Below are 13147 nucleotides of genomic sequence, written 5' to 3' on the forward strand. Positions count from 1 at the left end.
ACCCATTGTTGATATTTTATTCACATTTTTATTTAATAGAAAAAGGAAATACAGGAACTGGAGAAGGAGTTATACAGTAAGTTCTTATTCCACATGCTTCTCTTTGTAAATTAGTAACAAATAATTTATTAATATCCAATTATTTGCAAGGGTTACGGACTCACACCTAGTCAAATGATATCGCTGTGATTCAAAACATTTAATCTAATTGCACCAGAGAGTCAGAGCCTACCTAGCAGAGGAACCAGAGTGGCAGACCTACTGAACAACATCATCTAGATATTAGATTATAGAATGGAGCTATCCATGTATATAAGACACTACTCTCATAGCTGGGGCGATGTGGCCAGCATAACGTCAGCTCAGTGGCGTTTATAACGTAGCTCACTGAGTTGTCATGACAACACAGAGCAGGGACAAAGGGTAGAAAGACTTCTGTCCTTGTTTGACGATGATAATGGCAGCCGTCTCCCTACACGTATATCTAGTCTGTCAAGATGTTCTTCTGTGTAGAGGCTAATCCAGAGTGGAAACCAGGAACTGGTTCAACTGATTCTACATGATTAGAATATATGGAGCAGTTCATAATGATAGGATGCATACGTTTCCTAATATCACCCATAGTCCTGGGAGGTAAGGGTTACCATAACCTAACATTTATCATGTTACATTAAACTAACATGTATCAATGTTACATTAAAGTAACATGTATCATGGATATGCTGAATGATATTGACTGCTGTCCTGACATGTTGCTGTATTGTTTATCTCTATATAGTATGGATTGATGCCCTTCTGAAGGTAAGTGTTATTACTGGTTTGATACAAAACACAATAATATATGTGAACCTATGCTGGCAGTGGTGGAGTTATTAGATGATGACCTTGTAATGAACCCAATGTTGATATTTTATTTACATTTTTATTTTATAGGAAAGGGAAAAACAGCAACAGGATGCAGAGTTTCACAGTAAGTTCTTATTCCACATGTTTCACTTTGTGAATGAATAACATAACTTGTTAATATCCAGTGATTTGCAAGGGTTACTGACTCACACCAAGTCAAATGATGTCGCTGTGATTCCAAACATTTCATGTAATTGTACCAGAGAGTCAGAGCCTACCTAGCAGAGGGACCAGAGTGGCTGACCTACTGAACAACATCATCTAGATCAGTGGTAGCCAGCACGGTGCCCACGGACAATTTAAGTTATTCCGTGAGGCCAACACGGATTTTGAGTTAAGCGCCCGTGGTCGACTCGGTTGTTGAAACGGGGATCTGTGTGTGTATCACGGAATATAAATATATCATTAACTTGCATTGGATCAAAATCCGTGGCTGCATCACGGAAATTGCAGTGATTCCGTGAGGATTTTCAGTGGTCATTTTAAGCGTCCGTGGTCATTTCACGGATTCCTGTCAGACCAGGTTGTACCTAGCAGAGGGACCAGAGTGGCAGACCTACTGAACAACATCATCTAGATATTAGATTATAGAATGGAGCTATCCATGTATATAAGACACTACTCTCATAGCTGGGGCGATGTGGCCAGCATAACGTCAGCTCAGTGGCGTTTATAGCGTAGCTCACCGAGTCGTCATGACAACACAGATAAGGGTCAAAGGGTAGAAATTGCACTTTCACTCCTTTAGTTCGTAGACTCGGTCCGATTCAGAGTGAAGGTGAGGCTTTGATTCATATTAATTTGGTTCGGTCAGCGTTCACACTGGACTCTGATAGGCCGACCGTATTGTAAACCAACAGTCTGTTGGACAGAACCTCCGAGGGAAACTCACAACGCCTCCTAGTTGAGGACAACATCAATGGAGAAACTTTGTGTGGTCTTGGGTTTTTCATTCTGATTTGGTCTACAAATAAAAAATCATTTGGAGGAACTTCCAACATTCTTTTAATGACTAACGGAAAAACAAGTAATTGGTGACTCACGCTTTCACCACAGAATCCCTTTATATAATCTTCAGACCATCAGGGCTAAAGGCATCGGCCATATAGGCGGTCGCCTGGGCATCCCACCCCTCATAGGAAGAAATAAAATAATAATAATACAATTCATCGGGCGCCCTTCCCCATGTTCTGCCTTGCAGAAAGAAATTAAGAAATAAGGACAGAAAAAAAAGTAATCCACTTTGCTGCCCTCAGAGGTTTCATCTTGTAGCCTACTTTGTCCACTGAAAGTGGGGGGATGGGTTACTGTTTGATGCTCAAAATCCCCCGACTCATTTAAGTGCAGAGACCCCAAACACCAGGACAGCGTCTGGACACCAAGAGTACAGAACTCTCTCAGAGCTGCTCAGAGAGATCTGCTCTGACTGTGAAACTGTACTTTGACAGCTTTCTCAATTTTGTTGGACATTTTGTTAAATCTATATTATTTTGTTGATAAGTGCTGCTACTACTGGGTCCAGCGCCCAAAGTTGAACATATTTTAACTTTATTGGACAGTGAAAAAAGGCAGAGAGCGAGAGGCAGGCTTCAGGCGCGCTATTTAGAAAATGGAGAAAATAGGAGGAGGAGGAAAGGAAAGCCTTCATGTGTGGTGGCTAGCTAGCTACTCTGCAGCAGCAGCTACAGGTTTTCTTTGTGATGTTAGGCTAACTTTATCTACTCTATAACCGTCCAGGTGGAGCTGCTGGAGAAGGGACAGCTCGTTACACATCCACACCTCTCCTCTCTCCGGAGCCCGTACGTTCAACCCATTATTGGTGGTCTCTGTGTCATTAATAATAAACTGCTATTTAGTCTTTATTATTATAGTTATTATTATTATTATTATTGTTGTTGAATGTTACAGTTACACCTTGTTATTAATTAAATGTAGATCTTAGTCCAATTCTATGAAGTGTATTTGTACAGTGCCACCTTATATGTAGTAGAATGACAGAGGACTTGATGCAGTGGTAACAGTATGGATGAACTGTATGTTTGAACACAGCCTGCAGGTCTAGAGACATCCATCCCTCCAGCTCCCTCCAGTGAAACACAGCCTGCAGGTCTAGAGACATCCATCCCTCCAGCTCCCTCCAGTGAAACACAGCCTGCAGGTCTAGAGACATCCATCCCTCCAGCTCCCTCCAGTGAAACACAGCCTGCAGGTCTAGAGACATCCATCCCTCCAGCTCCCTCCAGTGAAACACAGCCTGCAGGTCTAGAGACATCCATCCCTCCAGCTCCCTCCAGTGAAACACAGCCTGCTGAAGGTGAGTTGTGTTAATTATGTTACAGCTTCAGTTATATAACTAATGACAATATGAACTACATCCAGATTATATTAAATATCACGATCAGTTCACCCTGTACCTCTGAAATGTTTTATCCACAGATAGATACGAGGGAATATATAAAACTATATTAGAGTGCAACTTAATCCCATCAAAAAATAATTTAAACCAAGATGACCTTTGGACCTTTTTCACTGAAATTGAACACTAATGGTCAACCGTTATCTATAATCATGCTCATTGTGTGTGTCTTGTTTTTTGTGTGTGGTTGTGTGGGTTGGTTGTGTTACTGGTTTTGGGGGGTGGTTGTGTGTTTCTGGTTGAGTCTCTAGTTGTGTTGGGTGTTTGTGTTTCTGGGTGAGTCCCTGGTTGTGTGGTGTGGTGGTACTGTGTATCTCTGGTTGTGTGTGTCTGGCTGCATGTGTCCGGCTTTGTGTGTGTTTCTGGCTGTTTGGGTATGTGTGTCTGGCTGTGTGTGTGTGTCTAGCTGTATCTGGTTGTGTGTCTGGCTGTGTGTGTCTGGCTGTGTGTGTGTGTGTGTGTGTGTGTGTGTGTGTGTGTGTGTGTGTGTGTGTGTGTGTGTGTGTGTGTGTGTGTGTGTGTGTGTGTGTGTGTGTGTGTGTGTGTGTGTGTGTGTCTGGTTGTGTCCTCATCTCCACCTGAGCAACCCTGTCTCGTCAAAATTACGTTCCCAGAGAACTATTCGGCGTTCTCAATTACGTTTGTCATAAAACGTATTTTTTCCGCGATTACGTGTTATTGAACGTACGTCCTCAGCCTATTTTTGGCCATTTATTAACCTCTAGGATTATGTTTGGTTGAAACGTATCCCAGATAGGTTAAATGTCAACGTATAGCACATTATTGTCATTAAGGCATATCTTCCTTTCAGGGAACGTTTCATTTAACGTATTTTGTCTGAAAAATGTATCTTGGCCGTGAACACGTGTTATTGAACATATCGCAAATACGTTCGTTGTCAACCTATTTTTTGCCATTCATTTACCTCTAGGATTATGTTTGGTTGAAACGTATCCCAAATATGTTAAATGTCAACGTGTAGCACATTATTGTCATTAAGGCATATTTCCCTTTCGGGAAACGTTTCATTGAACGTTATTTTGTCCCTGATTACGTCTTATTGAACATATTGCAAATAGGTTCGTTCTCAACATTTTTGTTGTTCTTTATTTAAGCTACCTCTTGGATTACATAGGCTACATTTAATTGAAACGTATCCTTAATAGGCTACGTTAAATTTCGATAACACATTATTGTCAGCATATAGGCATAGGTCTACCTCTCGGGGAAGCGTACGTTTGATTGTAATGTTAATAGTCCAACGTTATATCAACATGTCACAAGAGGAGAAATTAGCTGCTGACGGGGTAACTGTAGGAGCGGGGGTTGCTTTGTTGATTTCTTTATCTAGGGCTATAGCTGTGGTCAAAGCGGGAAGTGTGCGTTGTCTGGGCGGCTGCCTGAACTGAGCTGCAGGAAATTATGTTCACACGTTTCTTCATTCATTCATGAAGGCTATACCGGTGAACGGTGACGTCAGACTCACGCCCACCTACAAACCAATCAATGTCCAGTATCAGCCTGTCCTCTCGGAAATACGACCACGTAGGTGGTTTGTTCCGCCACAGATTACGACCCATTGGAATTTATCCAAAACGAGCAAACGAGGCCCTCTACATGTGCGGGCAACCCTTTCTCATCAAAATTACGTTCCCAGAGAACTATTCGGCATTCTCAATTACGTTTGTCTAAAAAACGTATTTTGTCCGTGATTACGTTTTATTGAACATATTGTAATGACCTCGCCGGTGACATAACGATGTCGAGTCATTAGTAATTGAAGGAACTTTTTATGGACCAAAACCAGGTCACTGAAACCCGTAACCAACGGCAGAAATCCCACCCAAAACAAACCCCGGTTACCCCGGCAACCCCCAACACGGTCTCACTCACGTGCAGGCCCCCACCCTGTGTTCTTCCAAGGCCCCCCCCCAGCTGACCTAATGATTCGCCCCCACACTGATTGACAAGAAGAACATTACAATACATGCACACAGAACAACCGGCATAACGGACAACGAAATACAATGCAACACATAACACACTATTGGCCTCTTGTGTCGCTAAAGGAAAGGCATGTTGATGCGATTGATTTGTTTTGTTTTTAAGCTCCTCCAGCCTCCCCTCAGCCCCGTATAAACAAAGCTGTAAATAGCTAAACTACACTAAACTATTTAACTGTCCCAGGGTCGCTACAATATCGTAAATACGAATTCGTTCTCAGCCTATTTTTGCCATTTATTTACCTTGTTACTATGGCAGAATAAAGAATAAATTCATGCATTATCATTCTACTTGAACATGTGTTTTTACAGTATAGAGTTGTGGAGAGGGATGACGTATGTTGGCAAACCCGGAAGTGAGCGTCGCCCTCGGTTCCCTTGACAAAAAGCCAACGGGTTTTCCATTGGATTTTGGATTATTGCAGAAAAATCCTCAACTCCTCAAAAACGGAAAATAAATAAATAAATAAAAATAACCGTGCTCCAAAGAACGAAGTGTAAACCAATGCATTCTGAATGGGAGTGTTTCTCCGATTTTTCCATGCTACACAACGAAATGTAAACCCATGCAAATAAAGACTTCATGGTCATAATAATTTAAATATCATTAATCTACTACTGAGTGTGTAGGGAGGTATTCTATTTTTTTCAACGGGGCTGAATCCAGTCACTTGACCGTCATGGTTGCTATGGTGGTTGCTATCGACCGCCCCCTCTAATACTCGTGGCTCTAAAAACCACGCGGCAAAGGAGCTGCCGTCAATTGGGTTGTTTTTGTCGTAAACTAGGGTCCGATGGTTGAAAAATAGACAGATATTCCAAGGTATCCTTAAAAGGCAGCTTGGATGTGTTTATTTTCTGCAGTTTAGACTTCTTCTATAACTAATTTCTGAAAGCAAAACACCAAGCTCATTGATTTAACGAGGGAGGGTTATTTGAAACAATTTATTAAATAAATATTTGTGAGAGGTCATTCCTTCTCCTGATTTTACTTCCTATTTATGTCTAGGGTAAACCCCTACTGTCCACAAGCATCCCCCCCTCCCCATATGGATTTGGAGAATTGTTGCCACGTCCCAGTGGTGGAGGTATCATATATATATGAAAGAGGGCATTCAATTATAGCCTAATGATCAATTAGGAGGCCGAAGCCCTAAAGGAAGTGATGCAATAGGTGACTGAGTCGACAACATTTAAGTAAGCTGTAAAGCGTCTCTTATATATCAAAGGGGGTCTCAAAGGACGCATACGCTTCAACCTGTGGCTCCATACAGGAAATGACGCAGCAAGTGCTCCATCTCGTTGCAACTCACCCAGCGGCTCGCTTGCAAGATTTTGGCCTGAAGTTCTTCCCAGACCTACACCCTAGCCATCCAACATGCATATCTGAGAATCAGGCCTCTCTTTAATAATGACAAAAAGTTATGAGAGAAACACACATTCACTTTTTGTTATCTCATAAGCGGCGTGGTGCCGGCTCCTTTTGACCTTTTGACCCCCGACTTCAAAAACGTGGCCACAGGCCAGCTGTGTCTACACACCTTTAGCCACAAATGTACACCTCCATCCCACAAAAAATGGGGACTAGAAACTAACCTCTGTCTTATGTACATTTACTGTACTGTTGGAGGTCACGCCCCTTTGCCGACCTTTTCGAGATAGCTAGGGATGCTAAAATGTTTACACACATTTCCCGGGGCCCCGTGAACGACATATCCGAGATTTGGAGTTCTAGCCCTTAGAGAAAAAAAGTTTTCCCAAATGGAGTGTCATTTGGACAAAGCCCCTCAGAAGTGTAGCCTGCAAGACCTAATGGTTCAGAATGTGGTGGAAAAACAGTTTTTGAGATGGGAAGGTCCTACCGCCCTGAAATTTTAATACCTTATTCTAGGGCCTAACAGGGACCTCCACACCGAAACTTGGCCCGGTCGGACCCCGAGGGCAGGAAGGGGGGGCCTGCCCTCGGGGTCTGACCAGGCCAAGTTTCGGGCAGGAAGGGCCCCCCCTTCCTGCCCTCGGGGTCCGACCGGGCCAAGTTTCGGTGTGGAGGTCCCTGTTAGGCCCTAGAATAAGGTATTAAAATTTCAGGGCGGTAGGACCTTCCTATCTCAAAAACTGTTTTTCCACCACATTCTGAACCATTAGGTCTTGCAGGCTACACTTCTGAGGGGCTTTGTCCAAATGACACTCCATTTGGGAAAACTTTTTTTCTCTAAGGGCTAGAACTCCAAATCTCGGATATGTCGTTCACGGGGCCCCGGGAAATGTGTGTAAACATTTGAGCATCCCTAGCTATCTCGAAAAGGTCGGCAAAGGGGCGTGACCTCCAACAGTACAGTATATGTACATAAGACAGAGGTTAGTTTCTAGTCCCCATTTTTTGTGGGATGGAGGTGTACATTTGTGGCTAAAGGTGTGTAGACACAGCTGGCCTGTGGCCACGTTTTTGAAGTCGGGGGTCAAAAGGTCAAAAGGAGCCGGCACCACGCCGCTTATGAGATAACAAAAAGTGAATGTGTGTTTCTCTCATAACTTTTTGTCATTATTAAAGAGAGGCCTGATTCTCAGATATGCATGTTGGATGGCTAGGGTGTAGGTCTGGGAAGAACTTCAGGCCAAAATCTTGCAAGCGAGCCGCTGGGTGAGTTGCAACGAGATGGAGCACTTGCTGAGTCATTTCCTGTATGGAGCCACAGGTTGAAGCGTATGCGTCCTTTGAGACCCCCTTTGATATATAAGAGACGCTTTACAGCTTACTTAAATGTTGTCGACTCAGTCACCTATTGCATCACTTCCTTTAGGGCTTCGGCCTCCTAATTGATCATTAGGCTATAATTGAATGCCCTCTTTCATATATATATGATACCTCCACCACTGGGACGTGGCAACAATTCTCCAAATCCATATGGGGAGGGGGGGGATGCTTGTGGACAGTAGGGGTTTATGCCTAGACATAAATAGGAAGTAAAATCAGGAGAAGGAATGACCTCTCACAAATATTTATTTAATAAATTGTTTCAAATAACCCTCCCTCGTTAAATCAATGAGCTTGGTGTTTTGCTTTCAGAAATTAGTTATAGAAGAAGTCTAAACTGCAGAAAATAAACACATCCAAGCTGCCTTTTAAGGATACCTTGGAATATCTGTCTATTTTTCAACCATCGGACCCTAGTTTACGACAAAAACAACCCAATTGACGGCAGCTCCTTTGCCGCGTGGTTTTTAGAGCCACGAGTATTAGAGGGGGCGGTCGATAGCAACCACCATAGCAACCATGACGGTCAAGTGACTGGATTCAGCCCCGTTGAAAAAAATAGAATACCTCCCTACACACTCAGTAGTAGATTAATGATATTTAAATTATTATGACCATGAAGTCTTTATTTGCATGGGTTTACATTTCGTTGTGTAGCATGGAAAAATCGGAGAAACACTCCCATTCAGAATGCATTGGTTTACACTTCGTTCTTTGGAGCACGGTTATTTTTATTTATTTATTTATTTTCCGTTTTTGAGGAGTTGAGGATTTTTCTGCAATAATCCAAAATCCAATGGAAAACCCGTTGGCTTTTTGTCAAGGGAACCGAGGGCGACGCTCACTTCCGGGTTTGCCAACATACGTCATCCCTCTCCACAACTCTATACTGTAAAAACACATGTTCAAGTAGAATGATAATGCATGAATTTATTCTTTATTCTGCCATAGTAACAAGGTAAATAAATGGCAAAAATAGGCTGAGAACGAATTCGTATTTACGATATTGTAGCGACCCTGGGACAGTTAAATAGTTTAGTGTAGTTTAGCTATTTACAGCTTTGTTTATACGGGGCTGAGGGGAGGCTGGAGGAGCTTAAAAACAAAACAAATCAATCGCATCAACATGCCTTTCCTTTAGCGACACAAGAGGCCAATAGTGGGTTATGTGTTGCATTGTATTTCGTTGTCCGTTATGCCGGTTGTTCTGTGTGCATGTATTGTAATGTTCTTCTTGTCAATCAGTGTGGGGGCGAATCATTAGGTCGGCGGGGGGGGGGCCTTGGAAGAACACAGGGTGGGGGCCTGCACGTGAGTGAGACCGTGTTGGGGGTTGCCGGGGTAACCGGGGTTTGTTTTGGGTGGGATTTCTGCCGTTGGTTACGGGTTTCAGTGACCTGGTTTTGGTCCATAAAAAGTTCCTTCAATTACTAATGACTCGACATCGTTATGTCACCGGCGAGGTCATTACAATATGTTCAATAAAACGTAATCACGGACAAAATACGTTTTTTAGACAAACGTAATTGAGAATGCCGAATAGTTCTCTGGGAACGTAATTTTGATGAGAAAGGGTTGCCCGCACATGTAGAGGGCCTCGTTTGCTCGTTTTGGATAAATTCCAATGGGTCGTAATCTGTGGCGGAACAAACCACCTACGTGGTCGTATTTCCGAGAGGACAGGCTGATACTGGACATTGATTGGTTTGTAGGTGGGCGTGAGTCTGACGTCACCGTTCACCGGTATAGCCTTCATGAATGAATGAAGAAACGTGTGAACATAATTTCCTGCAGCTCAGTTCAGGCAGCCGCCCAGACAACGCACACTTCCCGCTTTGACCACAGCTATAGCCCTAGATAAAGAAATCAACAAAGCAACCCCCGCTCCTACAGTTACCCCGTCAGCAGCTAATTTCTCCTCTTGTGACATGTTGATATAACGTTGGACTATTAACATTACAATCAAACGTACGCTTCCCCGAGAGGTAGACCTATGCCTATATGCTGACAATAATGTGTTATCGAAATTTAACGTAGCCTATTAAGGATACGTTTCAATTAAATGTAGCCTATGTAATCCAAGAGGTAGCTTAAATAAAGAACAACAAAAATGTTGAGAACGAACCTATTTGCAATATGTTCAATAAGACGTAATCAGGGACAAAATAACGTTCAATGAAACGTTTCCCGAAAGGGAAATATGCCTTAATGACAATAATGTGCTACACGTTGACATTTAACATATTTGGGATACGTTTCAACCAAACATAATCCTAGAGGTAAATGAATGGCAAAAAATAGGTTGACAACGAACGTATTTGCGATATGTTCAATAACACGTATTCACGGCCAAGATACATTTTTCAGACAAAATACGTTAAATGAAACGTTCCCTGAAAGGAAGATATGCCTTAATGACAATAATGTGCTATACGTTGACATTTAACCTATCTGGGATACGTTTCAACCAAACATAATCCTAGAGGTTAATAAATGGCCAAAAATAGGCTGAGGACGAACGTATTTGCAATACGTTCAATAACACGTAATCGCGGAAAAAATACGTTTTATGACAAACGTAATTGAGAACGCCGAATAGTTCTCTGGGAACGTAATTTTGACGAGACAGGGTTGACCTGAGAGTACCCAGCTGCAGAGCTGCTCCACTTGGCTTCAGTCTTCAGTGAGTGTTGCTGCATGTGGAGGCTGGCTGTATGTCCTGACTCTCTGCTGCCTTCTCTTCCAGAAACTACACCACTAATGTCCAGTGACTCTCCTGCACCAACCGGGGACCAACGAGAACACACTTCAAGAACAACTACCCCTGATGTAACTATGGATGGTCATGATGATGACCAGAGTCTGGATGCCCTCGCCTACCGGTCTGGTACTGGACAGCTAGACATTGAGATGGGTCCAGTCCAAACACTGCCCAAAGATCGTAACAGGATTCTTTAATATCGCTGTTAGACCCAAGTTTCCCATCGACTGTGATTCACTATTGAAGGGGAATGACATTACAGGATACAAAGTAACGCAGTTCAAGAAATTCGGGATCAACATGAAAGTGAATCTGATGGTTCAAACTCAGAAACTAGAGGAGGAAATACACCAGTCTGATTCCTTCCTGATGCCAGCTTTGACAGGAGAAGAGGCGTGGTGTGTTTAACATCATTATTTGATCAATCCTCACATTATTCTTCTAAATGTGGCTCACAGAGCAAAGACAAGCGAGGTGTTAATAAATAGTGTGAGGTGTGCTCTGTGAGGCATCCTGGGATATGATGGGTAGCGTTGGCTTGGGTCCAAGCTCCACCTCTCTTGGGCGACCACCAAGGAAGACAATATTTTCTTTATGATATATTTTTTTACAACGTTACTAACGTTACTAACTATTTTGCAAACGATGACACGTACATATTTCACCCATGCAAGTATCCTTTCTTGTTGTTTTTCTACTAAACTTTTAGTACCGTCACTTTTTTGAAGGCTTTTGACCGTAATCATTTAGGGAATACAATTTAAAATAACAGATGCAAAACCTTTAATGAAAATATCTGCCAATTTACTGCACTGTATTTCAATGATGATTTCTTATTTACATTTAATGGATTTTTATTTTTTTTAAGTAATTCCTGTACTTCTTTTTTACTACTTGCCTTGAGTTGTTCAGGAAGCATTTGGGGTGCTGGGATTAGCATTACATGGCCTTCTTTCATGTGTCAGTCAAACATTGTTAGTTACATACTATTGTTTGTGATGAAGTGGAGTTAGAGAGGGCTGGTTGTTGGGGTATGCTTTTATGAGAGCACACTAATAAAGGGTTGAACATTGCGTCTTAGTTTGTGGTCTGTTTGTGACAAGGGACCTGGAGACTCCACCTCATAAAGTCCGGTCTCACAGGAAGATTGCAAAAACACAAAAAGGGCACAAGGCCGCTGTAGACTGAGACAGGGAAACAATCCAAACAAAGGAAGAAAAGACAGGTCACCTTCTGAAGAGAAGTCAGGGAGCAGGCAGAGGGCAGAACCGCAGGCAAAGGCCAAAAACAGGCAGGAACCAGGCTGGCAGGATCCAGGCAGGCTGGAACCAGGCCGGCAGGAGCCAGGCAGGCAGACTACAGGGCCTTTTGACCTGACTAGGTAAGCCAAGACCAAAAGTAAGATCAATCTAACAAGGTGGCACTGACAGGATATACATAGGCTGAGTAGTTAACACACAATGAGGAACAGGTGAGAAGGAAAAAGGGCGGGAAACTAACACCGGCAGGATGTACAGCTGAGAGGCGGAGTCAGAAGCACAACAACAATAGACGCATGGTGGACAAAACACAGAATAACCAGCAGGAGGCCAAAGAGTCACTGAGCCCAGACAGAGGTGCTGACAATCAAAGGTTTAACATTTATTTTCCATTCCTTCTGTCTATATGTGTGGGTTGTCCATTGAAAAAATATATTATTGTGTAGAGCGTGTGTATGTACACAAGTGTACATTTTTCCAAAACTAATTCGGACAGTGTCATGACTGTCTTGTCTGATGTTGTGGACCCACATTTAATTGCATCACCCAATGAAAATGACCCAAAATACTGTTTAAAGGGGACATATAATTCCACCAGGTGTGAGTGTGATTAGCCGTTGCAAGCCGTTTGAAAATGTGCAGCTTCTGACATCACAGGTGGGCGTGTCCACCTAGATGTGTGCTGGATAGATCAGTCTACCAGCCTACCCAGTGGACTGTAGCAAACGTTGCTCATCTATCCGTCATACATCTAAATTTTGTTCGGACGTTCAGACTTTTACCGTTCAAATCTGTACTTGTTTGTACATAAAACTCTTTAAAGTATTCATATGCACCACTGGCTTCAGCGGTAGCTCCGTTGTCATTATTGTTTTAAGAGGCCATGCTGGCATCATGCCTGTTGCAGTTAATCCACAGGAGCCGGTAAACAGTGCGTGAGCGTCGTTCAACGTTCACAAAATATATGAGAGCGTTCAATGAACGCCGCTCTTTTAGCGCGCTCATGCACCCCACTGGCTGGCAACACGAGGTCTCTGGTTCAGGTGG

General features: G+C 42.9%; 1 long non-coding RNA gene across 1 annotated transcript; it reads left to right on the forward strand.

Moving 5' to 3' along the window:
• The first annotated feature begins 3156 nt into the window (after positions 1 to 3156).
• Positions 3157 to 11914, forward strand: LOC115533804 (uncharacterized). Its single transcript, XR_003974256.1, has 2 exons — positions 3157 to 3220; positions 10827 to 11914. It is a non-coding gene; the product is annotated as an uncharacterized LOC115533804 (long non-coding RNA).
• The last annotated feature ends 1233 nt before the right edge of the window (positions 11915 to 13147 follow it).

The sequence above is a fragment of the Gadus morhua genome, chromosome 1 (genome assembly GCF_902167405.1).
Source record: "Gadus morhua chromosome 1, gadMor3.0, whole genome shotgun sequence".
Classification (NCBI taxonomy): Eukaryota; Metazoa; Chordata; class Actinopteri; order Gadiformes; family Gadidae; genus Gadus; species Gadus morhua.